This window comes from Pinus tabuliformis, chromosome 8 (genome assembly GCF_031772625.1).
Source record: "Pinus tabuliformis cultivar Carrire ecotype Pingquan chromosome 8, CPIR1, whole genome shotgun sequence".
In the NCBI taxonomy this organism is placed as follows: domain Eukaryota; kingdom Viridiplantae; phylum Streptophyta; class Pinopsida; order Pinales; family Pinaceae; genus Pinus; species Pinus tabuliformis.
The window spans coordinates 146,549,277-146,566,537 of record NC_142294.1 but is presented as its reverse complement, the minus strand read 5'-3'; positions in this window follow the sequence as shown (position 1 = coordinate 146,566,537).

Genomic DNA, 17,261 nt, shown 5'->3' with positions numbered 1-17,261 from the left:
AAATGTTGAAATGTTTTTGCTCCTAGCCTCTCATGACCTACAAGGTTTACACCACAACGATTGGAAGAAAAAAGAGAAAAAGGGCTTTGTTATAGTTGTGATATCAAATACACTAAAGGTCATAAGTGTGCCGACAAGAAATTATTTTACATAGATTGTGAAGAGGAGGAAGAAAAGGAGCAAGAAATGTTAAAAGAAGAGGATATACACCAGGAACCAACCCTAGAGAAAGAAGAAATGAATCCGACCATATCTTGTAAAGCATTGACAAGAATTACCACTCCTCAAACTCTTAAGATAGGACATAGCAAGAAGAAAAAGGTTCAAGAAGTGAAAGATCACATAGAGCATCACGAAATGAATCCGATCATATCTTGTAATGCATTGGCAATAATTACCACTCCTAAAACTCTCAATATAGAAGGACATATCAAGAAGATAAAGGTTCAAGCAATGAAATATCACATTGAGCATCAACAACATGTTCTCGAACTTTTAAAGGATAACCTCACTTCGGTGTAGAATTGAATGAAACAACATGCAGATCAACATCGTAGTGAAATATGTTTTGATGTAGGCGATTGGGTATTTTACGAATACAACCATACAAACAAATGTCCCTTAGGCAAGCTAAGAAGAAGAATAAATTATCACTAAAATACTATAGTACTTACAAGATGCTGCAAAAGATTGGTACTATGGCATACAAATTGGATTTTCCTACATCTTCCTGAGTGTCCCCAGTTTTGCATGTTTCATGCTTAAATAAGGTTATAGATGACAAGCTCCCGATTCAATCAATATTGTCGAAACTTGATGAGGAAGGAAAAGTCATATTAGAACCTAAAGCAATCACAAAAAGAAGAACCCGACAGCTATGAAAAATCAATCAATTTCAGAGTATCTCATCAACTGGAAGAACTTACCCACTAAATATTCCACATGGGAGGATGATAATTTTATACATAAGCATCTAGAACTACTCAGAGGTTGAGGATAACACTTTTTGAAGGAGAGGGGCATGTTAGGTCCCTATACTACTAGTGTAAACCCTTATTGTTATTATTGTGCCCTTACAATTTATTGTTATGCTGTATCTAATTATATTATGACCCCTTAGACTCCTATATATAGAAAGGAGATATTGTCATTTATATCCTTCAAGCATTATTCATTTGTGTAATGTAAAGGAGGTTGCCCCCTCGAAGAGGTTGATTTCTAAGGCGTTGATATTTCTTTTCTATCATTTTGTGAGCTTATTTCATAACATCCAACCCCAAGACCAATCTATCTTCAGGATGATCCCAAATTAGGGCTACTTTGCATCTTCTTCCATACATCACTTCAAAAGGAATCATTTTCAAGGATGTTTGGTATCCATTATTAAAATAAAATTCTACTAATTAAAATAATCCTCCCATTTAGTATGTTTGTACTTAACACACATCCATAACATATACTCTAATATTTAATTGGTCCTTTCTATTTGGACATCATTTTGAGGATGGTAATATGTATGAAATTTTAAATTTGTTCCTATACCTTAAAAAAACCCTTTCCAAACCTTGGGTGTGAACTTTGCATCCCTATCTGAGATTACAATTTTAGGTATCCCATGGAGTCTAAAAATTTCTCTCATGAATATTTATACCATATTTATTGCTTTCAATTTGGATTTTACATGGATAAAGTGTTATTATTTACTGAGCATATCAACCACAACCATAATTGGTTCATGTTGCCTCCTAGTATTTTGTACTCCATTAATGAAATCCATTGAAATTTTATCCCATTTCCATTTTGGAATGGGTAGGGATTGCAACAACCCAATAGGGTGTTGATGCAAAGCATTGAATTGTTGACACTCAAGATTAGCCACATATTTTGTTGCCTCATTTTTCATATTTGGCCAGTTAAAATCCCTTTTCAACATAGTAAACAACTTTTTTAGCTAGGATGGCCAGCTATTGGCATTTTGTGCAACTCATATAAAACAAAAAATTTCATATTTATATCATCATGCACATAAATTCTTCCTTTAAACAATAATATGTCTTATCTATCTATTGAAAAACATTCCCCTCTTCATCCATTGTTTCAATTTCTAAATTGTTTCCTTGATATTCAGGTATTTGAATTAGAAATCATAACCATTTTGATTTTATATATTAAGTTTGTCGACCAACTTGTTGTTGATGTAGCAGAATTTGAATAAGGTTTCTGCTTGAAGCACTAGTTATTATGTTTTCCATTCCTTTAATATATGTAATCTCAAAATAAAATTCACTAATAAATGATAACCATGTTTCTCTTCTAGCATTTAGATTAGATTGATCAAATAGATATTTGTGTAGAAATAGCTCGAAATTTGTAGCTTCTAATGGGTTTAGACTGAAAACAATAGACACAAATTTCTTCTACTCAATCTGTGGAAGGGAAAACATACAATAAAAACACATGCAACCATTCAATCACATTGAACACAATATTTTTAATGGAGAACCCAATTGGAAAAAACCACTTCTCTATTTGTATTGTATCAGATGAGAACAATGACATATTACAAAGATAACTTCAATCCTTGAAGCTCAACCCACACTACAATATTGATCTCCTCCTAAGTCTTCTCTAGCCAATTCTTGGCCAAAATATGTCGCTTGCTTCATCCTATTTCATTGCTCAATTACCACTCCTAAAGAACAGGAAGAGATACTACTTTCTTGTGCAATCCCAAGAGAATTCCCCACCTTCTACATGCAAAATTTGTATACTCACTAATATATCATAATGATTACATTGATGCCTTTTTCCTCCAATCAACTAGGAAATTTGAATTCCATGCATGAATAGGGCTATATTTAGTAAATTAACTAGTTAACTGAGATCAGTGAGTTAACAACACTTACAACTACACAAATGAACTCCTACTGACTCTATTCATGACTAGAGCTCATATAGCTCATTTTCATTAATTATAACTCCACTAGATTGCTAGATATTAGTAATCAATTCATGCACAGCTCAACTTCTTCCCCAAAATATTTAATTGACTGACTTAAATGAGTGACTTGGACATGTCACTCCCACTAGCTACAACTCAAGTCATCCTCCTCACGTGGAAATTCAAACTTCTCCTTTCACAAAGAAACAATTAAAATTAACCCTTTTCTTATGACAATTTAACACTCCCTCTTAGCAAGGAAAGGATTATGACCAATCCAAATCCCACTCCTCTTTGGGAATGTATTGTCACACAATTAACACTCCCTCTCACTTGTGTTGTTTTAACTACAACAACTGCAACTAAGAAGCATAAAAAATACTATATCAACTATGTCTCCATGCTAGAATTGTCTCCCAACATATAACTACATCAAATGACATTCATCCTTCTGTAACTGAATACTATACACCCCTATATGAAGGGTAATTATTAATGAGAAGAGTATACTTCAAATGTTTCTACTTGTTTTGGGTAGAATCACCCTAGGGTCTTGCATTGGGAACCTGTTGTGTTGTTAGGATATTCTGACACATAGGAAATAGTTAAGTACAACTTGGTCTAGTATAGAGTTAGGTGAAGTGTGTTTCTTTACTACGTACATTTTGTAACTTACAATCCGACGGTCACGATATGTAGTGATCTGACGGTTCATTCTCTCCTCAGTATTGATGACACTTGATCCGTGGCTTAACACCCGATTGGTCCATGATCTCTATTTAAAGAGCATGGAGGGTCATTTGTAGGGTAATCCATCTATGAGAGAAGCATATGTAAATTTTCATTCTTTTATTAATAAATTTCCTGAAGTGGCCGCGTTGGCTCAGGCCGTGGACTATTTCCCTCTTTGAGGGTTTTAACGACGTCAAAATACTGGTGTATTGATCTGTGATCTGTTTGTGAGCGGTGTCCTTTGGGTGTTCTGTCTGAGGAACTTACCCTGTAAATTCCTACATGGTATCAGAGCTATTTGAGGGCCACGTTCATTGGTGATCCAAATCTGAAGCCGGTAGAACTGCATCCGACTATCGTTTCCTAGATCTACTATTTCTGATTGCTTTCGGGCCGAGAGGACTACTCTGTTGTGTTGGGAGCATCTGTTCCAGTGAGGAACCCATTTTGTTTCATGGGAAAAGGTTTCCGGTAGCCCTAGCTGCGTCATTTTTAAGATTTGGAGGTATACAATGTTTATTTGCAGTTTACAGTTATTTTCTCTCTGTTTATTTCGGTTTTCGGTTTATTTAGCTTTTTTTTATTACCGGATCTATACCTTTCATTTCTGCGTATGCTCTTTGCCCTACGACTCTGTGCGATCTGGGAAAATCAGAAACAGAAATGAAGGATTTTTCTCATGCGTATGCTCTTTTCCGTTGCGCCTTAGTGTGATCTCGGAAAATCAGAACCATTGAGGAAAATATTTAGTTTTCGGCTAAAGCTAACTTCAAGCCGCAAGGTTCGTTTTTGAAAATATTTAGTTTCCAGCTAAAGCTAACTTCGAGCCACAAGGTTCGTTTTTTTTGTATGTCCGTGTTGGGTTTTGTGTTTTTTGTTTTGTAGGGAAAAAGAGCTTTCTCAAAGCAAGCACGCAACCCAAAGCATCAACCCCCCCCCGCTCTCTCTCTCTTTCTCTCTCAAACCTTTTGTATAGCTCACTTGGTGCAAAGCTAATTTATGAGAGTAGAGGTTTTGGGTTCAAGTATCCATTTTGTGGGGACGGATTTTTCATTTCCGCACATTCCCGCACTTCATCGGCAACTTCATCGAATTTTCTTCAAAAAGCCATAACTTCTTCATCCGGAAGCCAGTTTTAGAACCGTTTTTTTGAAACAGCCTAATTTTTCGATATCTTTCCATTACAACACTTAGTTTCAGCATCTGTAGCTTCATTTTTTTTTAAAATGGAAAGTCCATGCCAAGTTATTCTTGACAACACCAACTACTTCCAATGGTGGTCCTACATTGTGGATTTACATAGAAGTAAAGGTCTTTACAGAATAGCCACAGGCCAAGAGACCAAACTGAAAGATGAAGACAAGGCAGCTAAATAGGAAAATAGACAAGACCAAGCATGTGGGTTGATAGGGATATCTATTTCTCTAGATCTTAGATTCCATATTGCAGAACTTGATACTCCTGATGAAGCAATGAAACAGATTACTAAAGTCTTTGGAATTAAAAATGAACTTAAAGCCCATCAACTTGAAAATGAATTGCTTACATTGGACCCCAATAATTTTTCTTGCATTAAAGATTTTTTGTCCAAGTTCAATACCCTTAGACTTCTCTTGGAAGGTGTTAAGGTTAAGAAAGAAGATAGTAGCCTTATATACTCCATTCTTACTAAGTTGGGACCAAATTATTCTGTGTTTGTTTCCACCTTCCATTCTACAAGAGAAGCCTTCATTTCTCAAGGACAAACCTACAAGTCCCCTTCCTTTGATTCCTTTTGTGATTCTTTAATAAGAGAACAAGAAAAACTCTTACACCTTGGTCTTCTTCATCTTGGAAACTATTCTAAGAAATCGTTAGCCACCTAGCAGCAACCAAATCCAAATAATCCTAAGAAGTTGTATCCTAAAAAGAATGGTCCTAAACCAAACAAGGGTCCTAAGCAATTTCAGCCTCAAAATGAAAAATCATTTCAACAAAATGATAAGACAAATAAAAACAAAGGGAAGAAGACTGATAGACATTGCAAATTTTATAATCGAGATGGCCACTTAGAATCCAAATGCTTTAAGAAGATGGAAGCCTTGGAAGCAGCAATGAAGAAGCATAACATCCATTTGGAGCACTCTTCAACTTCAACTTCATCTTTAGGAATGGCACTTTCTGCATGTGGTTGTCAAGCATCTCGGTCTGGCTATGCACTAAATGTATCTTCTTCTTCTCATTCTCATGAGTGGCTCATTGATTCTGGAGACTCTTATCACATGGCCAAAAACAAAGCCATGTTTTCTTCTTTAAATGATTGTAACACCAAAAATATATATGTTGGTGATGATAGATCTCTTAGTGTTGTAGGGACTGGAACTGTTCATATAGACAATGGTCAGTTTAATGATGTATTATGTGTTCCAACCTTATCCTGCAACCTTCTATCTGTATATCAGATAACTTATTCACGTGAAGGTAAAATCGTTGAATTTTCACCTCCCGATGTTGTAATTAAGGACCTAAGAGATCCTAGACAGATTTTAGCTACTGGCTTTGCCGATGAATCTACAAGGTTGTATAAGTTTCACAACTTTGGGTCATCAAATCTTCCCTCAGTATTTGTTGCTCATAATGATGAAGTGAGCAAACTTTGGCATGAGCGATTTGGTCACTTAAACTATCGCTCTCTTCAGAATCTATGTAAAGAAAATATGGTGACAGGTCTTCCAATGGTATCTTGCAGAGATGGTGTTTGTTCCGGATGTGTACTCGGAAAACATCATCGGGACAGTTTTGAAAAACGTGCCTCTTGGCACGCCTCAACCCCTTTACAGCTTGTGCATAGTGATTTATGTGGTCCACTTCCAGTTGCTTCATTCTCTGGCTACAAGTATTTCTTAACTTTCATTGATGATTTCTCCAGACGCACTTGGGTATACTTCTTAAAAATCAAGAGTGAAGTATTTAACATGTTCTTGTCCTTTAAGGCCTTTGTTGAAAAACAATTTGGACATCAAATTCTTAAGATAAGATCTGATAATGGCAGAGAATATGTTAAAAACACATTTATCAACTTTTGCACTGAGAATGGAACTCAAATGCAACATACTGTTCCATATACTCCACAACAAAATGGTGTAGCTGAAAGGAAGAATCGCACCTTAAAGGAAATGGCTAATTGTATGCTTCAATCTAAAGGACTTAGTCTTAATTATTGGGAGGAAGCAATTAACTGTGCAAATTACATAATAAATAGCACTCCTACTAAGGTTTTAAAGAATATCACTCCAGAAGAAGCATGGAGCTCAATCAAACCAGATGTAAGTCACTTTCGTGTTTTTGGAAGTGAAGCATGGGCCCATATTCCAGACGAGAAACATAAAGCTTTAGAACCTAAGAGTGAAAAATGTATTTTTGTTGGATATTCTGAAGATGTCAAAGGATATAGACTTATTCCACTTAAGTCCAAAAATGTTATCATTAGGAGAGATGTAAAGTTTGCTGAAAATATATCGGCCTGCGAGCCTAGTTCGGCGGATGTGCCACCTCTCCCTATCTCTTCTACTTTTGAAAATATTTCTTCTTCAGATGATGAAAGCGAGGATGAAAATCCTCCCCCACCTTCTCAGGATTCTCCTTCAGCTCCTCATCTTCCAAAATGGGTCCGTGCTACTCAGGATGCAGCAGGTGATCTTGTCGGTGATCCTACAGATCAGCGACGTACATGTTCTCAGTTCGAGAGAGCCTCTTCTTTACTGGCTCAAGTGTCAGTGAATTATGATCCTGACACCTTTGCAGAAGCTTCAGGCCATCCAGATTGGGAAGCAGCTATGAATGAAGAATATCATTCATTATTGGCAAATGATACATGGGATCTTGTTCCTCTACCAAAGGGACAAAAACTTGTTAGATGCAAATGAGTTTACAGAACCAAGTATGGACCACATGGGAAAGTTGATAAACATAAAGCTCGTCTTGCTGCTAAGGGTTTTTCACAAGTTGAAGGCATTGACTATACTGAAACCTTCTCCCCTGTTGCCAAAATGAACTCTATCCGCCTTGTTCTTTCCCTTGCTGCCTCTTTCAAATGGGAAGTCCATCAGATGGATGTTAAATCCACCTTCTTGCATGGGGACTTGCATGAAGAAATCTATATGGAACAACCTATTGGCTTTATACAAATAGACTCCAGCCTTGTATGTCGGCTTAAGAAATCCCTTTATGGTCTCAAGCAAGCTCCTCGAGCTTGGTGTGCCAAAATGGATAACTTTCTTTTAGAAAATGGCTTTTCTAGGTGTCATTCTGACAATACTGTCTACACCAAGAAAGTGGGCAAGTCTCTTATCATTCTTGTTCTTTATGTTGATGATCTTATCCTGACTGGTAGTGATCCCAACCTTATAAACCATGTGAAGTCTAGCCTTAAAAGGGAGTTGAATGACAGACTTAGACACTTACATTATTTTCTTGGTCTTCAAGTCTTGCAATCCAAGGAAGGTATTTCCCTTTCCCAATCCAAGTATGCCTGTGATATTCTACGCCATTTTCACATGGAAGACTGTAAGCCAGCCCCTTCTCCCTTTCAATGTGGAGTCAAACTTTCAGTCACTTGTACTTCTCCTAAAGTTGATGCTATCTTATACCGTCAACTTGTAGGAAAATGTTTGTATCTAACCCATACTCATCCTGACCTTTCCTTTGCTGTTGGCCTTGTTGCTCGATTTATGCAAAGCCCCCGTGAAAGTCATTGGAAAGCAGCTAAATGAATACTTCATTATGTTCGAGGTACGATTTAGTTTGGGATTCATTACAGTGCCAAAGCATCTCCTCTATTGGTTGGTTTCACTGATTCCGATTGGGCTGGTGACCCTGATGATCGGAAGTCTACTGTAGGCTATGTGTTCACTCTTGGTTCAGGACCTATTACATGGGCTTGCAAGAAACAAGGTGCCATTTCTCTTTCTTCAACAGAAGCAGAGTATCGTGGTGCCGTAGAAGCTAGTAAGGAAGCCTTGTGGCTTCGTCAGATCCTGTCAGAGTTTCGCTTTCAGTAGCAGCATCCGACTACACTTTGGTGTGATAATCAAAGTGCCATTCAACTATGAAAATATCCAGTCCAACATTAGCGCAACAAACACATTGAACTGCACATGCACTTCATCATCTCATTCATGACCATGTTCTTGAAGTGCAATATTGTTCAACAGATGATCAAGCTGCAGACATCTTTACAAAGGCTCTCACAGAGGCAAAGTTCACTAAACTTCGATTTATGGTTGGAGTTTAGGAAGTTGTCACTAAGGGGGGATAGGCTCTAGTGCCTCCTTCCTTCTCCTATTGTGTCATATTTGTAAATCCTTCAATCCTATCCCAAGTTGTTCTTAAGGGGGGATGTTAGGATATTCCGACACATAGGAAATAGTTAAGTATAACTTGGTCTAGTATAGAGTTAGGTATAGAGTTAGGTAAAGTGTGTTTCTTTACTATGTACATTTTGTAACTTACAATCTAACGGTCACGATATGTAGTGATCCGATGGTTCATTCTCTCCTCGGTATTACCGACACTTGATCCGTGTCTTAACACCCGATTGGTCCATGATCTCTATTTAAAGAGCATGGAGGGTCATTTGTAGGGTAATCCGTCTATGAGAGAAGCATATGTAAATTTTCATTCTTTTATTAATAAATTGCCTGAAGTGGCCGCGTTGGCTCAGGTCGTGGACTGTTTCCCTCTTTGAGGGTTTTAACCACGTCAAAATACTGGTGTATTGATCTGTGATCTGTTTGTGAGCGGTGTCCTTTGGTGTTCTGTTTGAGGAACTTACCCTGTAAATTCCTACATGTGCTACTCAACAACCCCCCCCCCCCATTTATTAGTTTAATGGTTAATATTCTAATAATAAATGGGGACCCTTTATAAAAAACCCTCCAAGAAAAATTTAGCACTTAGGCGCTTTCTTTTAAAAAAGATTAGGAATAAATCAGGATATCGAGTCAAAACCCTCTATGACTAGCAATTCCCACCTTTTTTGTTGGGTCCCTATAATACTAGTGATTACCCCATTACTATTGTAGTTATACCCCTTATTTATATTTTTGTGCCCCTATTACCCCCATATTGTTATTTCTGTGCCCCATAGAATCCCTCTATTGTTATTTTTGTGGCTTTATATTATTATTGTTAGGTCGGCTGGATTATATTGTGACTCTTTTGACTCCTATATATAGAAAGGAGGTTTTGTCACTTGTATCATCGAAGAATTGTTCATTTATGTAATGTAAAGGAGGTTGCCCCCTTGAAGAGGCTGAATTCTAAGGCGTTGATCTATCTTTTCTATCTTTTCTTGAGCTGGTTTCATAACATTTGGTATCAGATCTTTGGATTCTAAGGTTTCGCTGCTCCAAACAGGTCATCGTGGCATTTGCGCTATAACTTTGTTTTTGTGACGTTTCAGAAGTCACAAAAAAAACCCAATTGACAATAAATCGCGCTGAACCTTGGGTCTGAATTTAAGAGCTTTTTGCGCAATATTTGTGGAGATATGATCTGAGGAAGTTGGTCTTTTTGCAGACTCCTGAATTACATTCAAAACAGGTGACCTGGGGAAAATCGTCATAACTTTCTCTCTGGGGATCGGATTGAAATTTCGTAAGAAGGTACAAAAAGAGAACAGACTGCAGTTTCTTGTATGTGTGTTTCAGATTCAAAGGTTGAAACAGTGACTCGTGGTACGTCGTACAAGTTCGCTCTACTGAACCAGTCTAAAAGCAAGTCACTGTGGGAGATTTCACATAACTCTTCCTTGGAGAATCCAATTTGGCTCAGACTTGTGGCATTGGAAAGAGGACACAGGAGGCTACTAAAGATAGAAATTTCAAAACTGGGTGATCCGAAATTACAGAGATACATCAGATTCAATATCAGGCTTCTATAAAGTGAAAAAAGGTGTGTAGTTTTTTTAAAATTTTCGTGTAAGCTTGGTTTAACGGAATTCAAAGGGCATAGTAAAGCATTATTATCGGTAACTGGTGCCCCGATGAAAGAAAATGCAAACACCTAGTAAGGAACCTGAAAGCTCTAGCATGACTCATGAAGAAGAGGAAGAAATGCTACATGATATATCAAAATTACAAGAACAAGTGCAACAAATGTCACACTCACAAAAGCTAATAGAAGCTGAGATAAGTGGCGTGGAATCTAAGATAAATGATGTGGAATCTAAGATAAAGGGCATGGAAGCTAATATGGATGATTCAAAGACAGATTTGAAGAGAGATATGGCAGATTTGAAGATAGATTTGAAGACAGACATGGAAGAATTGAAGAAGTTGCTACAAGAAAGGGTCACTAATGGTGAAAAGGTAGTAAAGGAAACTCATGATGAGAACAAAAGAAATGTTAATCATGATTCCATAGACGCTAATGTTGGATTGAAGAATCACCATATTCCAAAAATCGATATGAGGAAGTTTGATGGCAAGGATCCCGCCACATGGATATTACAGATGGAGCAATTCTTCGATCTCAATAATGTGCAAAACGCACAAAAGGTACGTATGGCAACTGTATATTTGGAACCAAATCAGTTTGTATGGTATCAATGGCTTTTCTCTCATAAACAATTTATCACTTGGGCAATTTTTATGGAAGAATTGATAGCACATTATGAAGATACAAAAAGCAACACTTTTTTTAGCCAATTGATAAGTCTCAAACAAAAGGGTTCAGTAATGGAGCACATTGAGGAGTTCCAAAAATTGAACTTAAGGGTAAAAGATATTCCAGAGGAGCATAGGATTGATGTGTTCATAGGGTCTTTAAAGGATAATATCCAACATGATGTTCGCCTTTGGGAACCTGATTCATTAGAGAAGGCATTCAGGTTAGCAAGAAAAATGGAAAGCAAAATTATGGCAACCAGGAAGCATACCACTCACAACTATAAAGATGGAAGTGTTGTTGCCCCTAGTCTTCCACAACCTATAAGGTTGACACCACAACAATTGGAAGAAAAAAGAGCAAAAGGGCTTTGTTACAGTTGTGATAGCAAATACACTAAAGGTCATAAGTGTGCTGAGAAGAAATTATTCTACATAGATTGTGAAGAGGAAGAAGAAAAGGAGCAAGAAAGGTCAAAAGAAGAAGATATACTCCAGGAACAAAGCCTAGATGAAGAACAAATAAATCCGACCATATCTTGTAATGCATTGGCGGGAATTACCACTCCTCAAACCATCAAGATAGAAGGAAAAATCAAGAAGAAAAAGGTAATAGTGTTGATTGATTCAGGAAGCACCCACAATTTTATTCATTGTAGGGTAGCAAAAGAATTGAATTGCTTCCTATATCCAGCACCAGAGTGTCAAGTGATGATTGCAAATGGAGGAACAATAAATTGCTCTGGAAAGTGCCATAATATCAAGCTATCCATGGGAGAATATGTATTGACTAGCCCAATGCTTTCCATTCCAATGGGAGGTGCTGATGTTGTACTAGGAGTCCAATGGGAGGTGCTGATGTTGTACTAGGAGTCCAATGGCTACAATCCTTGGGTACAATAGCTTTTAATTTTCAAGAACTTTTCATCAAATTTTCTACGGAAGGAAAGGAAGTTGAATTAAGGAGTATTGCAGGGAAACCAAGAAAGATATTCAGCTCTAATGGCATGACAAGCTTCTAAAAAAGGAGCAAAGAGGTGTATTGCACAATTATGTTCGCTAGATGTTTCCACATTGGAATCATCTATTTCTCCAGATCTCCAAAAAGTCCTGGACAATCATTCCAAGGTATTTGAGACTCTAAAAGGTCTCCAACCTATGCGTGATCATGATCATGCTATTCATCTGATTCCAGGAAGTGTTCCTCCAAACATCAGGCCGTACAGATATCCCTATGTCCAAAAAAGTGAAATTGAACGTATGGTTGCAGAAATGCTAGAGGCTGGTATAATTCAACCGAGTCAAAGTTCTTTCTCAGCTCCAGTAGTATTGGTGCACAAGAAGGATGGATCATGGCGCATGTGTCCGGATTATAGGGAGCTCAACAAGCTCACTATTAAAGATAAGTTCCCCATTCTTGTTATTGATGAATTACTGGATGAATTGCATGGATCAATTTACTTCACCAAGTTGGATCTTCGTTCAGGATATCATCAAATCAGAATGAAGATTGAAGACATTCCGAAAACGACATTTAGAACTCATGAGGGTCATTATGAATTTTTGGTCATGCCTTTTGGCCTTACCAATGCACCTTCAACATTTCAAGGTTTGATGAATTCAATTTTCAAACCATTCCTTAGAAAATTTGTGTTAGTATTTTTTGATGATATACTAATCTACAGCAAGTCTTGGAAGGATCATGTTGAACATGTTGACAGGGTGCTACAACTATTGGAGGAGAAACAATTATATGCAAAAAGATCCAAATGTTTCTTTGGAGTCCAGGAGGTGGAATATTTGGGTCATATTGTATCTCATGAAGGAGTTAAGGTAGACCCTAGCAAAATTAAAGCCATTAAGGAATGGAAAATTCCCACATCCATAAAGCATCTGCGAGGATTTCTTGGGTTGACAGGGTATTATCGCAAGTTTGTTAAGAATTATGGGAGAATAGCAGCACCTCTAACAACATTATTGAAGAAAGATTCATTTTCATGGACTCCGGAAGCAACAAAGGCCTTTGAACATCTTAAAGAGGCAATGTGCCAAGCACTGGTCTTAGCTACACCGAACTTCACAAAAACCTTTATTGTGGAATGTGATGCTTCAGGAAATGGAATTGGTGCTGTTCTAATGCAAGATGAAAGACCCATTGCTTTTGAAAGTCGTCCAATCAAGGGAAAGTTTTTAAGCAAAGCTATTTATGAGAAGGAAATGTTGGCAATACTCCATGCACTTAAAAAATGGCGACCCTACCTAATGGGAAGACACTTCAAGGTAAAAACGGATCATGATAGCCTTAAATACTTTTTAGAACAAAGATTATCCTCTGAAGAGCAACAAAAGTGGGTCACAAAGATGTTGGGTTATGACTTTGAAATCATCTACAAAAAAGGGAAGCAAAATGTGGTGGCAGATGCACTCTCAAGAAAGGATGAGGATGTGGAAGCATTGTTGTGTGCCATTTTTATTATCCAACCAGATTGGATAAACGAAGCAAGGGAGGAATGGAAGAATGACGAAGAAGTGTGGGCACTTATTCGAAAGCTACAACAAGATTCCAGTACTTCTGATACATTTAGCTGGCAAAATGATTCGTTATGGTACAAAGATCGCTTATACCTCTGTAAGAATTCCCAGCTAAAACAAAAGATTCTTATGGAATTGCACACTTCTCCCTTAGGAGGGCACTCAGGATTTTTAAAAACTTACCACAGGGTTAAGAAGGAATTTTTTTGGGATGGCCTTAAATCAGATATTCAAAAGTTTGTGGTGGAATGTTTGGTTTGCCATCAAAATAAAGTTGAAACAATTAAGACACCGGGTCTATTACAACCTTTATCCATTCCAAGCCAACGTTGGGAGGAGGTTTCAATGGATTTTATCACAGGTTTACCCAAGTCTGAGGGAAAGAGTGTCATCATGGTGGTAGTTGACAGACTTACCAAGTATGCACACTTTTGTGCATTATCACATCCATTTAAAGCCAGTACAGTTTCTACTGCATTTATGGAAACAGTTCAAAAGCTACATGGAAACCCAAAGATTATTGTAAGTGACAGAGATCCCATTTTCACTGGAAATTTTTGGACAGAATTATTTTCTTGTCTTGTACTCAGTTAGCTCATAGCTCATCTTATCATCCTCAATCTGATGGGAAAACTGAGATAGTAAACAAATGTTTGGAAGGATATCTTCGTTGCTTTGTATCTGATAAACAAGCACAATGGGTCAAATGGTTGCCTCTGGTTGAATGGTGGTATAACACTTCCTTCCATACAGCAACAAAAATGACCCCATTTATGGCACTTTATGGGTATCAACCACCATCCATCACATCATATTTAAGAGAAAATTCTAAGGTTCAGGCAGTGGAACATCACATCGAACATCAACAACAAGTCCTCCAACTCTTAAAGGATAACCTCGTGTTGGCACAAAATAGAATGAAACAACAGGCAGATCAACATCGCAGTGAAAGAAGTTTTGATGTAGGTGATTGGGTATTCCTACAGCTACAACCATATAAGCAAATGTCCCTAAAGAAAGCTAAGAAGGATAATAAATTATCACCAAAGTATTATGGTCCGTACAAGGTGTTGCAAAAGATTGGTACTATGGCATACAAATTGGAGCTTCCTGCAGCTTCTCGATTGCACCCAGTTTTCCATGTTTCATGTTTAAAGAAGGTTATAGGTGACAAGCTCCCAATTCAAACAATATTGCCAGAACTTGACGAGGAAGGAAAAATTATATTGGAACCAGAAGAAGTCACAGAAACAAGAACTCGACAGCTACGAAATCGATCAATTTTAGAGTATCTTATCAAGTGGAAGAACTTATCCGTTGAAGATTCCACATGGGAGGATGAGAATTTTATGCAGAAGTATCTAGAACTACTCAAGCGTTGAGGAAAACACTTTTTTGAAGGAGAGGGGCATGTTGGGTCCCTATAATACTAGTGATTACCCCATTACTATTGTATTTATACCCCTTATTTATATTTTTGTGCCCCTATTACCCCCATATTGTTATTTCTGTGCCCCATAGAATCCCTCTATTGTTATTTTTGTGGCTTTATATTATTATTGTTAGGTCGGCTGGATTATATTGTGACTCCTTTGACTCCTATATATAGAAAGGAGGTTTTGTCATTTGTATCATCGAAGAATTGTTCATTTATGTAATGTAAAGGAGGTTGCCCCCTCGAAGAGGCTGAATTCTAAGGCGTTGATCTATCTTTTCTATCTTTTCTTGAGCTGGTTTCATAACATTTTTGCATACCGCTAGACCAAGTGCGTTAAAGAGTTAACTAACAAACAAAATCTGTGAATTGCAATAGAATGAATCACCACTTTTAACTTAGACTTCACTAGGATTTTCATTCAAAATCTAAGATGTAAGGCATTTCCTATAAATAAAGCGCTTATCGGCGTACACAAGGGACGCATCTTTCAAAACATGTCATAACATGCAAGATGCAATATTGTGATAGAACAAGTCAACCTTATCACATTTCGTCAAATTTATTTAAAAAATCCAGTCTTATGAACTGTGTGAGCTTTTGAAATGCGATAAAGCCCGGAAGCGATAAAAGAAAATGTTATAAACTGTAAGTTAAGTCTGCCACGTACTAAAAAGAAATTTATGAAGTAATTACTCCTTCAGGAAAACTATGCTCCAAAGGGTAAAGGATATGACACTTATCTCGCATCCCACATAATTCTAAAGAACTTTGAGAAAGCGCACAATCAAATATGTGATAACGCGATTTACGATATTGCATCGCAATCGCAAAATCAATGTTATCACAGTTAGAACTCGCCACCTTAAAAGTTTTTCCTTCCTGTTTGCGATGTGGTTATTTAATGAATAATAAAAGCAATGATAAGGAGCCTTAGTGGCTATTTACTGAGTTTAAAGGAATTTATGTTAAATAGCGGCTAGACATGATATGATATCTTTTCTTCTGCATTCTGAATAATATCTCCTATCTTGTCACATTTTTGAGCTTAACTGTATCATTTATTCTAACTGTCATTCTTGTGCATCTTTATCTGATAACTTTTGTTTTGCTCCATTTCAGGAAAAATCCACAGAGAACATCATTGGAAACAATGGTGAAGAAGGGGAAGGGAACTACATATGAAAAATCAGAAATGGTGCCACTTTTTTTTATACCACAAGCAGCAAAGATGGAGGATCTTCGACATTGGAGGCCATGTACAACTTGTTAGAAGAAGACAGCCCAGGCCACTAGTAACAAAGGCTACGATGGATGCTTAGGAGTCATCTGATGCCTCCTATTCCGGAACAACATGTTCGTTTCTGTACCACATAGCTTGAAGACCAAAAATAATCCCATACACAGAAATGGTCAAATGGATAATTGACGAGGTAGACATCACAGACAGAACCTTCAAGAATCACAGGCAAGAGGTCATGGGGTCTTTCTCAGTGGACAGGATACAACTAATGTACCAGTTCTTTGAAAATTCCGCTAAAGAAAATAAGGACCCACTAGATGTCACACAGACCTCGAAATCAAGCGAAGGTAAGCTCAAATGAGATAAAATTGATATGTACTTAACTACATCCATTTCTCCCCCTCATAGTTTCATAACAACAATGATATGTAGGTTATTTGGTAGACCGAATAGTACCATGTTTTCCATGGAATGGCCCTCCTTAATAGATGCATTAGTGAATGCAACAATAATGAATTGTGCTCAAATCTTATCAGATAATTTGGTGAAGGCCATTATGGAATATAGAAGGAAAAGAGGTCCCTCTTTAAGGGTTTTTCCCCCGTTTTTTCATGAGTTATTTGTTATGGATGCAATATGTTTTTGTTCTTAATTTCCCAATATGGGATGGAAGTGGATTGTACAGAACCCGCTTCCCATCCATATATACCATACGATTTTGTGGGAATCTCA